General features: G+C 38.9%; 1 protein-coding gene across 1 annotated transcript in view; it reads right to left on the bottom strand.

Moving 5' to 3' along the window:
- PRDM6 (PR domain containing 6) overlaps positions 1 to 18,517 on the bottom strand; it is a 160,228-nt gene that overhangs the window by 42,807 nt on the left and 98,904 nt on the right. The window lies entirely within an intron of this gene.

Below are 18,517 nucleotides of genomic sequence, written 5' to 3' on the forward strand. Positions count from 1 at the left end.
ATAAAGAATATGTTTAGCATTCTCAAGCTGAAAGAAATGAAGAAAAAATCCAAGCCACGAGTTACAATATCGAAAGATTTTATGGGTAAAATACTGAATGATGCAGGAAGTATTAAAAGATGGAAGGAACACAAAAAATCACTATATCAAAAAGACCTGATAGAAGAACAGAGGATACTTCTTGAAAGAAACACCGACAGGAAAAATAAAAAACAGTAATGATAGTCCAACTGACTACTACAAGAACAAGTAAGTTGCTCACCCAGAAGACATCAAGGCAAGTAGTTGGGTCCCCTCAGAGCAAACCCCCTTACAAGACTAACACTTAGGGGGAATTCATGAGCAGACATGTGCTCTGACTGGTGACCAAGTTGGTCACCAATAAAGGGAAGTAAGGGAAAAACAGCAATGAAGCTGGGAGCTAAGTCCTACTACATTTAATAGATTCCTTTGAACCCAGGTAGAGACCTGGTTGGTCAGCAGTATGGCAAGACCTGGGGGCTCCTGGGCCCAGAGTCAGTGACATAGCCACAGAGGACTAGAGTGGAGAGGGATGCGTCCAGCTGATAACAAGAGAGGGCATAGGCACAAGAACACCCATACTTGCAGATAGTACCCACTTGACCTGGCTTCAATGGCTGGATGATCAGAACTCAACTAGAAGAAGAAAGAAAAGGGGGAAAAAAAGAATAATCTGATACAATTTGATGAACTTGTCCTACACCTATACAATGTAGCTCATAAGAGGGAACAAATCTTTACAGTGGGGATCATTCCCACCCCCTCCACACACAGAGTAGACAGGGATGGGAAACTTGGATATTGGCTACCCAAAATGGGGTAGCTACAAAGGCAAGAAGTGGCTGGCTGACAAGCTTTCAAGAGAGAGCCTAAAAAGGATGCACAATTTGTCATCGGCTACCCAAAATGGGGGGCGGAGGGGAGTGACAAGGGCAAGAAGTGACTGACTTACAAGCTTTCAAGAAGAAGCCTAGATCCAGATGGCACGGAGGAGGGCAGAATCTCCACCGAGCAGTATCAAATCTGCATGGGCTGGGCTGATGAAAGGAGATAGGGATAGCACTCATGTGGCACAACAGTGAATAATTGCTATCAGGACTGACTGTAAGAATTGGAAATGTAAAGGTGAATGTTTTGTAACAAAAGGAGGGGAGTGGTTGACTTTGCAGTCCAGGAGGAGAGGTCCCTGAGACCATCAATGGAGAAGAACAGAGAGCATGACCCTACCCAGAGAGGCAGTGACGCCAGAGATGGAGGCAGACAGATGACGTGGAGAGATGGAGCAGCTGAGATTCTAGACCCAAAGAGGGAGAGGGGCTGGGTGCTGACAACCAGGGGGCAGGCTTGCAGGGTATACATTCTGGTTGGTTGATGATGCATGGAGGGGACTGTAACCATGGCAATGAAACAATATACAATAGGATTAATGTAAAGCTAATGTTCTCCCATGAGAACATTATCACATAATTCACAAAAAAACATGTTAAAAAAAAAAGAGAGAGAGAGATCCTAGATCCAGAGGACATGGAGGAAGGTAGACTCTCCACTTAGTAGTGCCTGGGTGGGGCTGATTAAAGGAGTTGGGGATAGGGCTCTTGTGGTAAAAATTTAATAATAATAATAAAGAACTGGTGGATGTTCAATCATTTCAAGGGTTTCCATATGATCAAGAACTGATGGTATTGAAGCAAGAAATACAAGCTATACTGGAAAACAAGACTCCAGGAATAGACAGGAAAAAAATAGAAATGTTTCAACAAACTGATGCAGTACTTAAAGCCCTTACTTGTTTATGCCAAAAAATTTGGAAGATAGCTACCTGGCAAAGTGATTGGAAAAGATCCATATTTGTGCCCACTTCAAAGAAAGGTGACCCAATAGACTGGGGAAATCATTAATATTACATGCAAATAAAATGCTGAAGATAATTAAAAATATGGTTGCAGCAGTACATTAACAGGGAGCTATCAGAAAGTCATATTCAGAAGAGGATATGGAACAAGGGATATCACTGTGGACATCAGATGGACATGGTTGAAAGCAGAGAATGGCAAAAAGATATTTACGTGTGCATTATTGACTATGCAAAAGAATTTGACAATATGAGTGTATCACAATGAACTAGGGGTAACATTGTGAAGAATGGGAATTCCAGAACACTTAATTGTGCTAATGAAGAACCTGTACACAAACAAGAGACAGTCATTTGAATAGAACAAGGGGATACTGAATGACTTAAAATCAGGAAAGGTGTATAACAAGGTTGCATCCTTTCACCATAGTTATTTAATCTGTATGTTGAGCAAATAATCTGAGAAGTTGGATTACATGAAAAATAAAGTGGCATCAGGATTGGAAGAAGACTCATTAAAACCCCGTGACATGCAGATGAAACAGCCTTGCGTTTTGGAAGTGAAAAGAACTTGCAAGACAACCTTCAGTAGGATTGAATATCAAAGACGATAACCTTCAAGAGATACTGCACCGCAATGTAAAGAAATGAAAATCCTCACAACTAGACCAATAAGAAATATCATGATAAATGGAGAAAAGGTTGAAGTTTTCAAAGACTTCATTTTGTCTGGATTAACAATCAATGCTTATGGAAGTCGCAAGCTAGAAATTAAATCTCATATTGCATCATGCAAATCTGCTGCAAAAGACTTCTTTCAAGTGTTCAAGATCAAAGATGTCAATTTGAGAGGTAAGGTGCACCTGACTCAAGCCATGGAGTTTTCAATTTACTCATATGCATGTGAAAATGAACAGTGAACTAGGAAGACTGTAAAAGAACTGATGTATTTGAATTATGGCACTGGAGAATAATATCGGTAGTGCCATGGGCTGACAGAAGAACCAACAAATTTGTCTGGGAAGTACACCAGAATATTCCTTAGAAGGTAAGATGGTGAGACTTGTCTCTGGAACTTTAGACACATTGTTAGGAGGTACCAGTTCCCAAAGAAGAACATTGTGCTTGGAAAAGTGAAGTGTCATCGAGGATCCCCAATGAGATGGACTGACACAGTGGCAACAACAATGGGCTCAATCATAGCAACAATAGTGAGGATGGCTCATGAGTAGGCAGTGTTTCAGTTCTGTTGTGGGTGTCTATGAGTCAGAACGGACCCAAGGATGTCTAACAACAACACTTTAAATGTTAGCTTGTCTGAGCATTGGCCACTAGGCTGTCAGTCTTCAAAATCAGGATAAAATGCATTTCTTCACATATTCTCATCTCAGCAATAATTTACTTAAGTTATATTATTATGACTAGAATGAAACCTATAATTTTTGACTGCCTCATACTTGCTTTAAGAAAAAGTAGATGGCTATTTGTAAGGCATTTTTTCCCCTCAAGTATTGCACAGTATGGTGTACGGTGTGAAGTACAGCCTCCCTGACTTCAGTTAATACAGATATTGCAATATTTCACATGAAACTGTAATGAGAATCCCATGAACCTACTTACACCCCACACCTACACTTCCAATTACATTCAGCTACACACACTCAACCTTGACTCTGCTCTCTCTCAGCCCCCAAGTTCTATCATCACCAAACCCAGGTGGACTTGCCACTTAAATAGCCTTTAGATGCATCTCTATCTCTCCTTCTCTACTGTTGCCACCCTTGCTCAAATCAGCTTCTTTTCTCACTTAAAACATGACAATAGGCCTTTTACCTGATCTCCCTGCAACTTCTCTAGGCCCTTTCCAGCCTGTTCTGTAAGCTTTTGCCAGAATGATCTTTCAAAACATACATCTAATTATATCTGTTTCACACAATTTTCCCCATCAACACCACCAAATAAACATATGTGTGTGTATGTGTGTGTGTGTGTGTGTTGGTTGTTGCTGTTGGAAGTGCCGTCAAGTTGGTTCTGACCCACAGTGACCCTGTATAGGGTTTCCAAGGAGCTGCTTGTGCTTGAAGTGATTGGTGGGTTTGAACAGCCAACCTTGAGGCAGTCCAGTGATTATCCTATAGTGACAAACTCCAATGTGTTGTACTATGGTGGCTTTCATGTTTTTGTGATGCTGGAAGCTATGCCACCAGAATTTTAAATACCAGAAGGCTCATCCATGGTGGACAGATTTCTGCTGACTAAGACAGACTACAAAGAAAGAGAAGTGGACTATTTCTGAACAGTCAGCCACTGAAATCAGTGGAACACTGTTAGATAGTACCAGAATATTAAATACCGAAGCATTAAGAATAGGAAAGAATATTGTCATATATAATGCTGGAAGATGAGCCCCTTAGGTTATAAGGCACTCAAAATACTACAGAAGTAGGGCTGCATTCTCAAAGTAGAGTTGACCGTGAGAGCATGAATGGAGTAAAACCTTCGGGATCTTCATTTGCTGATTGGGCACAACTCAAAATGAGTAGAAACAGCTGTAAACATCCATTAATTACCAGAACCTGGAATGTACAAAGTAAGAATCAAGGAAAACTGGAAGTTGTTAAAAATGAAATGGAATGCACAAAGATCAATATCCTAAGCATTGGTGAACTGAAATGGACTGGTATTGACCATTTTGAATCTGACAATCGTATCGTTTATTATGCCAGGAATGACAAATTAAAGAGGAAGGCATCACATTCATTATCAAAAAGGACATTTCAAGGTCTATCTTGAAGTACAATGCTGTCTCAGATAGAATAATATCCATATGCCTTAATACCACTATCATTCTAATTTATGCACTAACTACTAAAGTAACTGATGGTGAAATTGAAAAATTCTACCAGCTTCTTCAGTCTCAAATTAATCAAACATGCAACCAACATATATTGACAATTACTGGTGATTGAAATAAAAATGCTGGAAACAAAGAAGAAGGTCGGTAGCTGGAAAATATAGCTTTGATGATTAAAAAAAAAAAAAACTAAGCTGGAGACCACATGACAGAGTTTTGCAAGACTAATGACATTTATTGCAAATACCTTTTTTAAACATAAAAGATAACTATACACATAGATCTCACCAGAGGGAAAACACAGATACCAAATTGACTACATCTGTGAGACGAGATGTAGTCCATCAGCTCAAACAAGGCCAGGATCAGACTGTGGAACACACCATCAATTGCTCATATGCAAGTTTAGGCTAAAGTGGAAGAAAATTATAACAAGTCCATGAGAGGAAAAATCTGACCTTGAATATATCCCAACTGAATTTAGAGATCATCTCAAGAACTGATTTGATTTATTAGACACTAAGGACCAGAAATGCTATGAGATGACATTAAGAACATCATACAGGAAGAAAGCAAAAGGTCACTAAAAAGACAAGACAAAAGAAAAAAATCAAAATTGATGTCAGAAGAGACTAGAAAACTTGCTCTCCAACGTAGAGATCCTAAAGCAAATGGAAGATATGAGGAGGTTAAAGAGCTGAACAGAAATTTAAAAGGTCAGCTCAAGAAGACATAGTCATGTATTATAATGAAATGTGCCAAGACTAAAGTTAGAAAACCAAAAGGGAAGAACATAATCAGTATTTTTCAAGGTTAAGCAACTGAAGAAAAAATACAAGCATCAACTTGCAGTACTGAAGTATTCTGTTGGAAAAATGGAGTCCTGGTGTGGTGCTGTAGGATAAGCACTGGACTACAAAGTAGGCAGTTCAGGCTCACCAACCACTCTTCAGAAACCCTGTTGTTGTTGGGTGCCATTGAGTTGGTACCAACTCATATGCACAACTATGCACAACAGAATGAAACACTGCCCGATCCTGGGCTAACCTCACAATTGTTGTCATGCTTGAGCCCATTGATGTTGCCACTTTGCCAATCCATCTTGCTGGGGGTCTTCCTCTTTTTCTCGGACCCTCCTCTTTACCAAACATGATATCCTTCTCTAGGAACTGGTCCCTCCTGACAATATGTCTGAAGTATGAGAGACAAAGTCTTGCCATCCTGGCCTCCAAGGAACATTCTGGCTGTACTTCTTCCAACACAGATTGGTTTGTTCTTTTGGCAGTCCATGGAACTTTAATATTCTCCTCCAATATTCTTACCACAACTCAAATGCATCAATTCTTCTATGGTCTTCTTTATTCACTCTCCAACTTCTACATGCATATGAGGTCATTGAAAATTCCATGACTTGGGTGAAGCACACGTTGGTCCTCAAACTGACATCTTTGATCTTCAACACTTTTAAGAGGTCTTGTGCAGTCTAATGCAATACGTTGTTTGATTTCTTGACTGCTGTTTATATGAGAGTTGTTGCTTGATCTGAGCAAAATGAAGTCTTTGAAAACTTCAATCTTTTCTCCATTTATATGGATATTGTTCATTGGTCCAATGGTGAGGATTATGTCTTCTTTTTACTGAAGTGCTACCCATGCTGAAGATTTTGGTCTTTGATCTTCACCAGTAAATATTTTAAGTCCTCTTCTCTTTCAGCTAGCAAAGTTGAGTCATCTGTATATGGTAGGGTGTTAATGAGTCTTCCTCCAATTCTAATTCCATGTTTTTCTTCATAAAATCCAGCTTCTCAGATTAATTGCTCAGCATATAGACTGAATAAGTATACTGAAAGAATACAACCCTGGAACACACCTTTCCTAATTTAAACCATTCGATGCTCTCTTGTTCTGTTCAAACAACTGCCTCTTTGTCTATGTACAGGTTCCTCACAAGCACAAGCAAGTGTTCCAGAAGGACATCATGCTTGAAGGTTAATGAAAAACGGAAAGGCCCCCAGTAAGATGGAATGGTACAGTGGCAGAAGCAATGGGCTCCAGTGTAACAATGAGTATGAGAATGGCATAGGACCGGGCAGTTTCATTCTGCTGTGCATAGGATCCCTATGAGTCATAATTGACTTGGCAGTAGCACCTAACAAGAACAATAACAACAACAACACACACACACAAGTTCATAAATGTCAAGTCATAGAACATGCATGTATCTACATGTAGGATTTTCAGGGGAACTCCTCCTGCTACTATAATCAGCAACTCTTATCAAGGTTCTTAAAGATGCAGAAACACTGTGTCTCTGCATTGGGATCAAGACAATCCTTGACACATTCTGGTCTGAGCTGTTAAAAGTTAACAATTAAACTCAGTGTTTCTTAAAAGAACTGCATTGAGTTAGAAGACTTTGCTGCCTGCTTCTGGTTTTCCTCGAGTATAAGGAGAATAAAATTCAGGAAAATAACCAGATCACCAAATGTGAGTGATAAATAGGAACTAAAGATAATCAATCTTTTCAGTTTATCTTCAGTTTTTAAGATTTGAAAAAAAAAAAAATCTTTTAAGCTTTTAAGATAAAAGCTCTAGGTACAAATTACTATCCATGTTCTTCATCATTAGCTCAACTTAGTATACATTTAAATTTACATTTAAAGTTAAAATTTTTAAAAAGAATGGAGTCCTGGGTGGTCAAAGTTGTTATGAGATCAACTATTACCTGAAAAGTTGGGATTTGAATCCAACCAAACGTTCGTAGGAAGAAAACTGTAGCATTCTGCTTCCAAAAGATCACAGCCTTAAAACTCTAAGAAATACAGCTGTACTCTTGACACCCATGCTGTCACCATGATCAGAATAGACTCTGGATTGTTTTTTAAACAATTATGGATGGAGAAAGTAAGCTAAAATTCAACATATAACTTAACTATTCAAGGACAACTGGACTTACATCCATCTATAAATGCCAGACAAGGAGTTGACATTCTTCCTAGAGAGAAGGAAATATATGTGGAGAAATGTTTCAGTGGGTTTAGGTCTACAACAATTTGAAGTTCAGGACATTGTTCTTAGAAGTCACATTAGTTTTTATATTTGTGTAACATTAAAATGAAAATTTCCAGTTTAAATATCTGATAAGTCTAAACAAAAAATTAAGGAATTAAAGGTCCTGGTGTGGTACTGCAGGATAAGTACTTGACTACAAGGTCAGTTTGAACCACAATGATGGTGGTTCAAACTCACCAGCTGCTCCTTGGAAACCCTATATATGCTCTCTATGAGTTGGAACTGACTCAATGGCACTTAACAACAACAACAACAAGGCGATAAACTAATGCCAAAACCAAGAGTCATTTTGTTTTTATTACCTTTCAATAGATTTAAATAAACAGAAAAATATCCAAAATTACATGCAAAGTATTTAGACAAGCTTCCACTTAGGATCTATGAAAACATTAAAAAAAAAAAAAATCAGAAATCTTATTCATTCAAATAAAAAGAATGAAGGCAGAGTTAAATTTATATTAAGAAAACAACTGAATCTGAAAGAACACTTAACTATCATTAAAGTTTTCTACACAACTTTATTCTGAATGACCATGAACAATAATTTTTTAGTATTTTTTCTGTTGCTTTTTATTTTTCAAAGAAAGTCAAACAGACGAACCTTTGTACTGCTAGGGAAGAAGATATGAAGGAACACAGGGCACTTGGTGAGGAAAAGGTTAAATTCTGCACTAGAATACACTCAAAACTGTAGAAAGTGGTTTTTGACAAATTTGTTTTAGGAAACCAGCCCCATCATTGTTAAAAAGGAATAGATAAATTGCACAACCACTTTGGTGAAGATTTGTGCAATATCAAAGTTGTTGTTATTAAGTGCCATCAGGTCAGTTCTGACCCACAGCGACCTTGTATAGGGTTTCCGAGCCTGAAGCACAGACCTTGCAGTTCAAATGGCTTTGCAGTCTGGTGCATTAACCCACAGTGCCCCATCAGGACTCCCAGCAATGCATAAATTCTGTGACCCAACAAGTTTGCATTCAGAAATTATCCCAATGAAACACTGATATATGTGTCTGAGACTATTTCAAGGGCATTCACTGCAGCATGTTTTTGTAACAGTAAATAATTAGAAGTAACTGAAAGATGTGTCATCAAGAAAATAAATTGTGATTTATTTATCCAATGCAAACATAAAACAGCTAAAATGAATGAACTAGATACATTGATATAAATTACAGAGACACATAAAAAACAATGCTGACTGAGAAAAGCAAGAAGCAGAAGACACCATTTGTTAAAATTTCAAAGTATATAAAATAGTAATTATTTTATAATGTGTACATTATAATGCATACATATTACTATATATATGATTTTTAAAATAAATTAGAAGGACTCATGGCAACTTTATCAGAAGTATTGGCCTTGGGAGACAGGGGAATGGAAGGAAAACAAAGGGAACTTAAACTTTATCTGCGATGCTGCATTTCATTTTTTCAAAAGTATGAAGCAAATTCAACAAAGCGTTAACACGTTCTTTCTCACTCTCTCTCTCTCTCTCTTTTTTTTGGTGGACAGTATTTGGGCATTTATACACCAAATTTTGTGCTTTTCTAATTCTTCCTCCCAAAGCAGAAAAAGATAAATGAAAAGACAACCTAATCCTTTCTTTGTTTGTAGGCCAGTTTTTTCATGCATTTTTAAAACAGAGAAGCTTAGTATCTTATCCAAGGTTAAAAACTACTTCTGTGCTATCCGCCTGGGAAAATATTTGCAAGATATACCACTACATTATCAACTTCTGATTTCTTTTGTGATTGCTGCTACTATTTTTAAACCATCAGTTTTGTTCTGTGCTTTCTCCTTTATCTAGTATAAATGGAAGGAGAAAGATAAGCAACAGGCAGAGTGAATTCGTACTGTTTTATGAGGGTTTTTACAGTTTTCAATCCAATAATTCTCACACAAATTCTTGCTCATTACAAACCATGCAGGACATTAACTGAAAACCACTATGCAAAAGGCGTTTTATTGAAATCGTGGATCTCAGGAAGTGCCACTCTCTCCCAGGATCTTATTTGCCTAGAACAGAAATCTACTTTAAGTGAGATCAGCCAGAGAGAAATTTGCACTTTTCTTCTGTGTTATAAACACTGGCCATGAGTGACTTGTACACAGCTTTGTCATTTATGAATTTTGCCAATTTACATTACAAACAATAACAGAAACAATGTTAGCTTTACTGATAGCAAGAAAACTATTTCTGAATGATTCTTGGCAAATGCAGTCGAGTGGGTTCTGACTCTTAGCGACCCTGTATAGATAGGGTTCCCAAGAAGAGGCTGGTGGATTTGAACCACCAAACTTGTACTTACTTTTCTAAATGATAGCAATTTATATATGTTGGTTGTTGCTGAGTTATCCAGTCAGTTCCTACTCATAGTGACCCTGCATAGGTTCCCAAAAAACTTGAACACTAACCATGCAATTAGCATTCCAGTGTTTATCTTATCCTAAAGTGTGGCAAATATATATATATGCTGGTATTATACTCCATATATACTGGTATTGTTGTTAAGTGCCATCGCATCAATTCTGATCCATAGCGACCTTGTATAGGGTTTCCAAGGAACAGCTAGTGAGCTTGAACCACCGACCTTGCAGTTCAAATGAATTTGCAGTCTGATGCATTAGCCCACAGCACCACACCAGGACTTCATATACATTGGTTGTTGTTGTTGTTGTTAAGTGCTGTCGAGTTGGTTCCAACCCATAGCAACCCTGAACAGGGTTTCCGAGGCTGTAAATCTTTACTGGAGCAGAAAGCCTCATCTTTCTCCCATGGAGCAACTGGTAGTTTCGAACTGCTGACCTTGAGATTTGCAGCCCGATTTGTAACCACTAAGCTACCAGAGCTCCTTTTATATATATTGGTAGCTCTGAGTAAAACTGATTCTCAAAATAAGACATGTTCTCTCAAGTTGAATTCAGGCAACAGATCAAGTTTGTTTTTCAGGCACATCATTTTAAATTTTTTGAAATTTTACCTTTTTAGATTTCTAACTTCTCTTGAAAAATTAAAGTTTCTGATAACGTTGTTGTTGTTAAGTGCCGTCAAGTGGGTTCTGACCCATAGTGACCCTGAACAGGGTTTCCGAGACTGTAAATCTTTATGGGAGTAGAAAGCTTCATCTTTCTCTCACGGAGCAGCTGATAGTTTCGAACTGCTGACGCTGTGGTTCTCAGCCCGATTCCAAACCACTACGCTACCAGAGCTCCTTTCTGAAAATGTTAAGAGATGTGTTTTTCCAGTTCGCCATACTCCCTACCACTCCCTATTGTCTCACATACTACCATAATTACTTTACCAATTTACTTACTGTGTAGCTTCAGTAAAGCACTTACATTTATAACCCCAAATCTGAAGGATTTATTGCTACCATTGAAAATTGGCCTGTCACATCTGGGGGTACTTTGAAGGAAAACTGTTTGAAGTGATAGCCTAGAAATATTACACATTCATCACTTTCACGATGCCCAGCAGTCATCATCTAATCTGAGATCAAGACTTTCTGTGCTTTTGCTTTCCAGTGAAGGGGAGAGCAAAGAAGAAAGTTCATTTATTTCATATTTTTCTCAAAGGATTCCTTTCAATCCAAAGAAATCTCAAATGTAATTTAGATATAAAGAGCAGATTAAAAAGAAAGTTACTTTGGTAAAAAAAACAAGAACTTCATAGGTCAGATAACCTCATAAGTCAGGTAACCCAACTCTTCTTCACTGAGACATTTATCAGGACTTCTCTAAGGGCCCTTACCTGGTTTGGAAAGCCAGAGAACATTTCCTCTTGAAGATAAGGTCTCCATAAAGACTTAAGTCACCAGTTCTTTTGCTAGAACACTCAGTACTTTGCTAAATTTCAGGTCCAGGAAAATCAGAATTGGAAGGGACCTCAGAGATGATCTTTTCCAACCTGGTCATTTTCTACATTGGGAAACTGAGGTGCATAAGACTGCTTGTCAGTGACAGAGCCAGTCTTTCTCATGCCCTTCAATCTGTTTGCCTCTCTAGCTGGGGCAAACTCTTAGTAACTCATCCAAATTCCTAGATTTCCAATGCTGTAAATCTTTACAGGAGCACAAATTCTCATCTTTCTTTCTCAGAGTGACTAGCAGGTTTGAACTGCCAACCTTGTGGTTAGCGTTCCAGCACTTACCTTCACCTCATGTTACTGTCAAGTGCCATTGATTTGGGTTTCCTAGGAGCAACTGGTGAGCTTGAACCACCAACTTTGTGGTTAACAGTCCAGTGCTTATCCTACAGAACCACACCAAGACACCTTCACCTCATTGTTGTTGCTGTTATATGCCACCAACTTGGTTCAGACTCACAGCAATCCTGCATAGGGTTTACAAGGCTAGAAATCTTTGGAAGAGCAGAAACACTCATCTTTCTCCCTTGGAGTGGTATGTGGGCTCGAACTTCCAGACTTGTGGTTCCCAGTCCTGTGCTTATCCTCCAGAGCCACCGGTGCTCATTGTTAAGTGCTCTCGAGTTGGCCCCAACTCATAGCTACCCTATATAGGGTTTCCAAAGAGCAGCTGGTAGATTTGAACTGCTAACCTGCTGTTAGCAATCCACTGCTTATCCTATAGTACCACATCAAGACCCCACCAGTGCTTTATAGAATCCTGTAAATGCCCTGAAGGGAGCCAGTGATCTCAAACAATAAGAACTTGAATCATAGTCAATTTAAATTTTATCTGTTCCTCCCAGAACCCGGATACCTGAATTCTGACATTCAAAAAAAAAAGTTGTATACGAAAAGGATGTGCTGATTTGCAAGGAGTGGGGAGACATTTCAGGCCCCCTCTCCTACAAACTCACAACTTTGCATCCTTCTGCCAAGGACCCAGACACAGGAATCTGGTTGTGTTGAAAAGCAGGCTTCCTTCCATTTTGCAACACAATTGAGGTCTGGGAGCATATCTTGTGCCCAAACATCTAGCACAGAGACCAGCGTGTAGGAGGAACTCAAAATCTGCTGATGGAAATTGAACTGAATTCTCACAAATAATCTTATGGTTTCTAAAACACTTTGGATTTTATTCAAAGTTTAATTTTAAACAAATCATTACTAGATGAAATTAAAACTCAACACTAGTAATTAAAAGTTGAGTGCTAACAATTAGGGTTTTATCCTATGAGTCAGAATCTACTCAATTGCAGGGTCCTGGTGTCGTGCTGTAGGATAAGCACTGGACTGCAACCTCCAAGATCAGCAGTTCAAATCCACCATTTGCTCCTTGGAAATCCTATACAGGGTTACTATGAGTCGGAACTGACTCTACAGCACTTAACAACAACAACAACTAATAGTGGTACATGCTGTACCCTGAGATTGGTTCCTGTCAGAAATCCCTCACCTGGTAAACTGTCAGTAGACTCTTTTGTCTTGTTTGGGTCCAGGGAGTTAGCTACCCCTGGAGGCATTCTCCAGAACTGGTTCAGACAGGGAGTCAGTAGCAAACATTTGTAGGCACATCTTTTACATTTTTAATTTGAGTATTGTATCGGAGTCTAAGGAGCTCTGGTAGTGTAGTGGTTACGAATCAGACTGCAAACCGCAAGGTCGGCAGTTCGAAACCACCAGCTGTTCTGTGGGAGAAAGATGAGGCTTTCTGTTCCCATAAAGATTTACAGACTCGGAAACCCTGTACAGGGTCTATATGAGTCGGAACCGACTCCACGGCATCTAACAAATCGGAGTCTAGTTGGCGGTGGGTGCTGATGAGTCAATTCCAACTCATAACGACCACATGCAACACAGTAGAACTGCTCCACTGGCTTTTATTGGCCACTTCTGGGGCGGCACTGTAGGTTCAGCACTGGACTGCAAGCCACAAAATCTGCAGTTCAAAACCACCAGCTGCTCCTCGGAAACCCTATCCACAGTCATGATGAATCAGAGCTGATCTGACAATATACAACAACCACAACAACAACAATCTTTTCAGAAGCAGATTGCTAACTCTTTCTTCTTCAGAGCTACTGTGTGTGCATTTGACCCACTAGATTTTAGTTTAGCAGGAAGCACTAAACCATTGAACCATCAAGACTTCTTAGTCAGAGGGTAAAGGCTTACTATTTTGTAACCCTGATCATTTATACTAAAGAATAATTCTTGAATGTGTTGACTATGAAAAGTTAAGAATCACAATACAATTATTGCTAAATTAAGAGCAAGAACGATTTTACTTTTAATAGCATGGCTGTTGGAGAAGACTTTCTTAAGTACTATTAGTGAAAACACCAACTAAGTGACATCACCAAGCCAGTCAGCAGTGACAAGAGGGAGGAGAAAGCATAGGTCACGAGCACATCAGACAGTCTGAGTTCCAATTGTGACTCCATCTCACCTAGGTCTGCAGCTTTGGGTAGTTACTTAACCTCTTGAGGAAGCAGATAGTTTTTTTGGAACATAGTGTTAATGACAGACCCTGTCTAAAAAAACAGCTGCTATAAAAATCAAATGAAAATGCAATAGGACAAAAGTGAGCAAAGAAGACATAGTGATTTTCAAAATAAGGAAGGGATACTTTAGAATGTTGGACAAAATTGCACATGTTGACAAATCTGCGTTCAATTTGAAAAAGAGATAAAGGGTCCTTGCCTTGTACTATTTTATCTTGGAATATTTGGTATGTAAAAGGAATTTATGTGACCTATATGGAAGCTCTGGTATATGGAAGTTATTAACATAAAAAGTAAAGCAAATACCCATAAACCATCATCAATTTAAAAATAAAATGTTACCAATACAATTGACACTGCTCTGTTCCTCACATCCTTTTCTCCTTTTTACACTCTACACTAGTCTTAGTTTAAATTTTTAATCACACCCTTTCTTTTCTCTATTTTTATTTTTGCTTATCTTGAAATTGATCAAATTTGAATGAACACTATTTTTTAAAAAGATCAAATGAACCTGTGTATGTAAAGGACTTCAAATGGTGTTGGGCACAGAGTAAGTGCACCAAAAAACATGAGCTGTAAGTATTATTAGATGAAAAATGCCAGTCAGGCGTAATGTGCTAATGGACAATGGCCACAACATACTATCTACAGTACATGCAACTATACAACTGTGAAGGTTAGCAGACCATAAGGTCATTGAGGGCCAGAATACATTGCAATCACGTTTGAAATTTACTCAGAGGCACTTAACACAGGGTTTTGAACATTCCAAGAAATCAACTTTTATTGAAAGAAGGAGAGGAAAACAGAAAAAAAAAAAAAATGTAGAGTGACATCAGAGTGTATAGAACTAAACACTGATTCAAGTTCATGTTTTATCACCCAGATGAATCTATTTAAAAGCAAAACAAAATGAAAAACTGAATGAAGGTGAAAACACTCTAGAACATAGTAAGGAAGCACTGTTGTTAAGGGCCGTCGAGTAGGTTCCGACTCATAGAGACCCTCTATAGAGCTTCCGAGGAGCAGCTGGTGGGTTTGAGCCACTGACCTTGTGGTTCAGTGCCCACATCACCACACCAGAAGTCCAAAGAAGCATTTGTTGTTGTTACTGCTAAGTGCCATTAAGTCGATTTCGTCTCATAGTGACCCTGTATAGAGTTTCTGAGGGTTTGTGGGTTTGAACCGCTGACTTCCTAGTTCACAGTCTGGTACTAATCCTACAGCACCACAGCAGGAGTCCTAAGAAAATGTTGTTGTTGTGCCGTCGAGTTGAGTTGGTTCTGACCCATAGCAACCCTGTATAGGGTTTCCAAGGAGCAGCTGGTGAGTTTGAACCGCCGATCTTGCAGTTCAAACAACTTTGCAGTCTGGCACATTAACCCACAGCGCCACACCAGGACTCCAAGCTAGCATTGTTGTTGTGGTGGTTATGTGCCGTGGAGTCGATTCTGACTCTTAGTGACTCTGCACAGGGTTTCCAAGGCTGTAAATCTTTACGGGAGCAGAATGTCTCATCTTTCTCCCGCAGAGCAGCGGGTAGTTTCTAACTGCTGATCTTAAGGTTAGTAGCCCGAATCAAAACCACTATGCTAGTCCTAAATCTTCCATTTCCTTAATTCAATCAGTCTTCAGTACAATATAAGAGTTATTTGTTGAACAAAAGACACCAGTACTCACAGCAGCTTTAATAAGGTTCCTGGAGCAGAACTGTGACTATAGACGAGTTATTGTAAGTGTTTTAATTAAGTGTGTGTGGCTTCAGAATTGCAATAGCCATCTTATGGAACATTGTCTGACATGGAGATTTGCTTACCTCTGAAATCATTATCGTTTTTAGGCAGAGAATGCTCCAATTCACAGTGCCCCCTTCCAACACAAGCACTGGAGGGAGGTGAGCAGTCTGTGCAGTCAAATGAACCTGGGCAGTGCTGCTTGATCTAGATAGTAGGATAGTAAGAACCCACCAATGTAATCTAACTCCCTTTGTTGTTGTTGTTAAGTGCTGTAGAGTAGATTCTGCCTCATAGCAACCCTATTTGAGGTTTCTGAGGATCAGTTGGTGGGTGTGGTTCACAGCCTAGTGCTGTTCCCACTGGAGCCACACCTGGAGTCCTTTGTTGTTGTTTTGTTGTCGCTGTTGTTGTTAAGTGCTGTGGAATCAGATCCTACTCATACTACCCTGTATAGGGTTTCCGAGGAGCAGCTGGTGATTTTGAACCACAGACCTTGTGGTTCATAGTCCAGTGCTGATCCTACAGTGCCGCACCAGGAGTCCAGGAGTCCTTTAAAGCAAGCTAAATCAAAACATGAGGCGAGAGATCACAAAATAATATTCCCCCGCCCCCATTTTCCCTTTATTTTTAAAAACTTTTTATTGTGAATTAGGTGAGAGGTATACAGAGCAGAGCATCAGTTTTACATTCGACAATTTACACAACATTTTGTTTCATCTCACTGAGTGCGGTCCCCTCAGTGTAACCTCACTTATCCACTTCCTGGGTGTCTTATTTCCATTCCTCCTGCTTTTTTTTTTTTTTTTTTAACCACCATCCATATCCAAATCTTTTTTCTTCTCTCTGTCTTTTCCTCCTTTTTCTCCTTCTTTACTTTCTCCTTTTTTATTTGCAGGAACATTCCCAAAAGTGTGCTATAATGATAAAATAAGTATATATTGTTTCCCTTCCAGCATGTGAAAAACAAAATTAAAAAAACAAACTTAAAGAAAGCAATGTCCTTTTTTCACCCCACCCCACCCCTCAGTCTTCCTTCTTTTTCTTTTTAACTGCCTTCCCTATCACGCAAGTTAGCACAGGTTTACACTCTACCTGGGAACATGATGGCTCCATAAGATAAGCACTGGACTGTGAACCACAAGGTTTGAGCCCACCAGCCATCCCACAGGAGAAAAATGAGACTTTCTACTCTTGCAAAGATTTTTTTAAAGTCTCAGAAATCTTACACAGGGTTACGAGTCATAACTGATTTGACAGCACTTAACAACAACAAACACTCTACCCAGTGAATAATTCTCCATTCCCTCCCATCCCTGGTAACCATCATAGAAAGTTTATTATAGAATGAATTTTTTTTTTCTTTTTGCAACATCTGTCTCTTTGTAACTGGCTGATTTCACTCAACATAATGTGCTGTTATCCTTCCATGTTGCATAATATTCCATTGTGTGTTTGTACCAAAGTTTGTTAATCATCCCTCTGCTGATGAGCACCGAGGCTGCCTCCATCTTTTTGCTATTCTGCTATCTTATTGCTGCAATGAACATGAGTGTGCAAATATCTATTCGTGTCACTAATCTTATTTCTTTCCTAACCCTTCGGAATTTTGTCCTCAGGTAAATGCTGCCCTTTTGATTTCAAATGGTAGCTTATTCCAAGGAACCTCACTAGGGTTATTGTTCCCCCTATAGATCTATTGTTTGGCAGTCAAAGTATCACTTTTAAAGTGAGAGCATCAGCTTCCATCATAATACAAAGAAATAACAATTCGTTGATAATCAATTAGTTCTCATTTGTGTGAATTTTAACTTACAAAATACTTTCACAAGCTTATTTGATCCTTACAATGGACCCACAAGGAAGACTGGGAATATTATTCCATTGTATAGGTCTGAAATCTTGGGCTAAGAAAGGTTAAATGACTGGATCAAGGTTGCACAGTTGGTAAGTGAATGAGACAAGGATGAAATCTTTCTGAAGCCTAGGTTACTATGTCATTGCTTTTTTCTTTCATTTGTCCTACCAGAGAGAAATAGAGCTTTCTCTTCAAAAGCATCTGAAATGCTCCAAATGAGGGTCATAAAAATGTTCATAATGATTAATAATGTCATTTGTCAAACAAATTCCTATTTTTAGAGCAAATGTCAATTTAGTGAGAATTACTTAATCTGTTAGTAAAATTTACACAGAGTACATCCATGCAATGAATAAAGACACAAATTGCCAACTCTGCTAAATCACTCTTCTGTCACTGGCAAATGTGCCACTAATGACGACCAAGAACATCAAAACAGGCAACGCATAAGTCTGTGGGTAAATGATATTTTAAAAGAAAGATTTCTTTATTAAAGCAAATGCTGCCGACTATCATAACCACATTGTTTGTTCTGTTTTTCAATTGTTTTCTCATTCGTGGTGTGGCACTGCCAGATCAGCACTGGACTTTTTTGAACCATAAGGTGGGAAGTTCAAACCTACCAGCTGCTCCTTGGAAACCCTATACAGGGTCGCTATGAGTCAGAACCAACTCAACAGCACTTAACAACAACGTAGATTTTTTTGCTAT

This window comes from Chrysochloris asiatica, unplaced genomic scaffold (genome assembly GCF_000296735.1).
Source record: "Chrysochloris asiatica unplaced genomic scaffold, ChrAsi1.0 scaffold00171, whole genome shotgun sequence".
NCBI classification, from domain to species: domain Eukaryota; kingdom Metazoa; phylum Chordata; class Mammalia; order Afrosoricida; family Chrysochloridae; genus Chrysochloris; species Chrysochloris asiatica.